Source organism: Coffea arabica, chromosome 9e (genome assembly GCF_036785885.1).
Source record: "Coffea arabica cultivar ET-39 chromosome 9e, Coffea Arabica ET-39 HiFi, whole genome shotgun sequence".
Classification (NCBI taxonomy): domain Eukaryota; kingdom Viridiplantae; phylum Streptophyta; class Magnoliopsida; order Gentianales; family Rubiaceae; genus Coffea; species Coffea arabica.
In genome coordinates this window covers 31719761-31724283 of record NC_092327.1, presented here as the reverse complement: position 1 = coordinate 31724283, position 4523 = coordinate 31719761, and positions in this window count along the sequence as shown.

The window sequence follows — 4523 nt, the reverse complement described above, 5'->3', positions numbered from 1 at the left end:
AGTATTAAATATTGGGCTCAACGAGTTGTTGACAAAGCCAGTCGTGGAAGTAATTAATGTGGGCTCCAATATTCTCCTTTTTAATAGAGTTTTATTTTGTTAAGTTTCTGAATTAACTGTTAATTAGTAGCCCAATTTATCTTTCAATATAATTAGTATATCAGTAATTCTGTATTACTTTATCTGCGCATAATTCTAATTTCCAGCCCAGTGATCTTCACCCAAAAAAAAAAAAATAAGAACTGAAATAATAAAATTTGGGAACTCTGAAGTCCAATCATCGTTCATGAATGAAATTATTTGTGTGGGTTTAAACTGGCTTGTTTAGAGGCTTTCTTGCTTTACAATAAAGTTCGATCATCATTCATGAATGAAAGTTTTACATCAACAAAATACAAGAAACTTACGACTAATGCAACAAATGATTGAAAAAAGAAAAACTCCTCAATGTAAGTGAAATGAGCACATCAAAAATTTCTGAAGAACTATGAAAGTAAATTCAAATTAAGAAAGATAATGTTATGTATATCAATAGTTGCAAATTTTAGTTCATTATTTAGTATAAGAAAATTCCAAAGCTTTTGGAAAACACAAGAACATTTATAGTAGGAGAGAAGGTCCAATGAATGAACCATCCCTAATTCATTTTCTAATTTCCTTTTGTTTCTAAGAAGATCTTTGGTTAATTATTCTTTAATTATTTTAATTTTTTGGATTGGTTTGAACACAAACATATTTTCTAAAAATATTTTATGTTTGCAATCACCTTATTATCTCGTATACATCACATCAGAAAACGTGTTATAGTTATTTTTTTTTACAAATAATCTTCTATCTAAACATGATTTAGTTGTCACATGCTTCTTATGAAATACACAATCCAACATTTTTTTTAAAACTCCATAAGTAACATTTTTCTTAGACTGAAGTTGAAAGTCACGCTCTTGCTACTCAGACCTGAAGTAGAACATTCTAAGAGACGACAACATTTTTTTTTCCTTTAATGACTAACGTGTGCACTGATTGCAATAATTCAGATTTGGAAATCATCCATGAATGGACAAGTTTTGCAAGTAATTAGATCTTCTAAAGATGTGTTCAACATAAAACAACACTAGAAAATGACACCCTTCATTGTATACATATATGAATGCGTCTTTATATGACTAAGAAATGATAAAGGTTTTGTCCAACAAAGCTTCAAACAATCTGCCGGTCCAGAAGATTGCAATTTGCAACCCTGAATGATGTCTATGAAGTTGATTTCTTAACTAATGAAACTATGAAAACTTTGGCCTAAATTGGCGTGTGATTTCTTCTCATGTATTATATACGCGTTTACATTAGTAAAAATTTATGATTAGTTGAAAATTTTGATGGCAGTTCTCAGCGCTTAATTCGTAAAGTCTCAAGTAATAAAACCCAATTCTCATCTAGAAACGTCAAGGATGATCAACTAGTGTAATATTAGAGGGTTGTTTTGAAATTTCATGGTCAAATGGTAGCATATTTTGTACATGTATTTGCTTACTTTTCCTTCATATTAGAAAGCAAAAGTCTTTATAATAACAGTTGACTGAAATTTAAGGTGACAGGATTGGATAAAACTGAATACACATTCCTATTCTTTGTGCTTATAGCTGGAGATTGGACGAAGAATTATTTTGGTTACCTGCAGCAAGAAAATGGGAATTCCAGCATCATTATAGCTTCACTCTTCTCAATCTTGTGTTTGGTTACATGCCTTAACTAATGAAACTATGAAAACTTTGGCCTAAATTGGCGTGTGATTTCTTCTCATGTATTATATACGCGTTTACATTAGTAAAAATTTATGATTAGTTGAAAATTTTGATGGCAGTTCTCAGCGCTTAATTCGTAAAGTCTCAAGTAATAAAACCCAATTCTCATCTAGAAACGTCAAGGATGATCAACTAGTGTAATATTAGAGGGTTGTTTTGAAATTTCATGGTCAAATGGTAGCATATTTTGTACATGTATTTGCTTACTTTTCCTTCATATTAGAAAGCAAAAGTCTTTATAATAACAGTTGACTGAAATTTAAGGTGACAGGATTGGATAAAACTGAATACACATTCCTATTCTTTGTGCTTATAGCTGGAGATTGGACGAAGAATTATTTTGGTTACCTGCAGCAAGAAAATGGGAATTCCAGCATCATTATAGCTTCACTCTTCTCAATCTTGTGTTTGGTTACATGCCTCAACTTCAGATGCTATAAGTTTTTGCTTTCTTTTAAGCCAAATCAACATATTTTAATGATGTAGAAATGAAGGTTGAACAAAGCCCTGAGTGTCGATTTCTGTGACCACACCTTAGTGAGAGGGGTTTACCTATATATCCGTATTTGTCTTTTGAAGGAAATGGAGGTTTTATGTTGAATAACAAATGCCATTATTAAGATAACAATGTACAACAGGTAATCCAACACTAATAAAATGTTACATGTTAATATCTTAGTGTATGCTCTGAGATAATGGATTAAACAAATTAATTCCAATTCTCAAATTAATTCCAATTCTCTTACAAAGAAGTGGAAGTAATTTGTTTAATTATGGTGTTATCTTGATTATAGACCCATGATGCGTCTTCCTTACGCACCAACATGGGCTTGTGTTTTCTCCAAGATTTCTAATATTTCACATTTAGGATTAAAATAAGATAAATGTTAATCATACTCCACTTTTTTTATAATGATCTATCTAACGACTGCCCTTGTTAATATATATTTCAGATGTTATATTTTTTAAAATATAATATTAATTAATGAAAGTAAATAAATACAAGGGAGGGTAGGTAAGATTAAATAGGAAAAGTATATAAATGTAAGGGAGGATAATAATTGTTAGTATATGTATATATATGGTAGATTAGATAAATGTTAGATGTGTCAACGGATGCCCTAGAAAAACCCTTTTTGTAATGGCATTTCCATTATTATTATTATTATATAATTTTCATTTACTAGACTATATGGTACTCCCTCCATTCCACTTTGATGGTCTTCATTTCTTTTCACACAATGTAAGAAAAATTAAGTAATTTTATTGGAAGAGTAAATCTAGTATATTGTTTTCTTAAAATACCCTTCTGTTAATATTAGATGTATGACTAATCCTTATACCTTTATATTAATTACAGTAACAATACTAATAGAAAGTTGCACTATGAAAGACATGAATCAAAGCAATTATTGAACAAGGTAGGTTACACTCATTGATAACAAAGCAAATTAAATAAAAGTATATTAGAGAAGTTAAAAATTAACTATACTTTGGGATGAATGAAAAAGAAAAATAAGATTGTCAAAGTGATATAGACAAAGTAAAAATGATAATGGGAGTACTATTATAAAATGTGTAATATGATTAACATTTTTCCGAAGGCAACATTAATTTGTTCATAATTGATAATCCAACTAAAGCCAAGATTATTGGTCCCATGTTCATTAATGTTAGATTGTAAGAACTCTCTGGGATGCTTTTCGTCTGCTTCCTCACAAGTTTTGCTCCTAAAGTGTAAACAAGTTGGACTAAGTGTAAACAAGTTATAATAAAGTGTAAAAAAAATTAAAATGATCATTTTACCTTAAAATAGACCGCACACACAAAGGGCTCAATTTGTGGGGAACCTTTCAACCACCAATCAGTAGTTTGTGTCACTCGTAGTATTTCTACTTTAATGATTGCAGCTACCATTTCTTGATAGATCACTAACTTGCTAGCTATGGTAGCTTTTCGGGAGATATGTGAGGTCCATTAGATTACTTAACTTGAATCTAAGCAAATACTAGAGCAGTGGCAAGAGTCAGAAATCTTTTCAGTGGGGGCAAAACTTATCAAGCTATATGCTTTAAGGATGATTTCTGTATTTTATACACTTTTTTTTTTCAATTTCAAGTCCAATTACGCATACCATTTCAAGTTCATTTTTGAGTTGTCGACCAATTTTTTTTTTTTCTCATTTTAGAGTCATCGACATATGTTTGTCTTGTTAGATTAATTTCAATATGAAAATCATCTCAAAGTGCAAGAAAATTAGACCCAATATACAACTTGTAAGATGACAAATAGTTTATATTAACTTTCAATCTAAAAGAATCCCATTGGAATTTGACTTTACATTTATCATGAATGTTTCTCTCCTGTTTTGTAGGGTTTTTGTTTTTTTTCAAAATATATAGCTGCCAAGACAAAACTTCATTCTAAGCAACTTGTTAATCAAAAAATAAAAGTTTACCAAAATGCTTGATAAAAGTAAAAACAAGAAAAAAAATGTATCTTAGTCATCGATATTTTTGTGTAGTTTATCAAATAATACTCATTACAAATGAGATGGACCTTAAAGTTATATATAGTTCAATATTGCTTATACCGCAAAGAGTTGAACTTATTACTATGTTTGTAATTCTTTCAAATTTATAAACTATTACATAAAGAAGCCTGATGGAGACAGTGGGGGCAAATGCAGCCAGTGCCCCATTGTGGCTCCGCCACTGTACT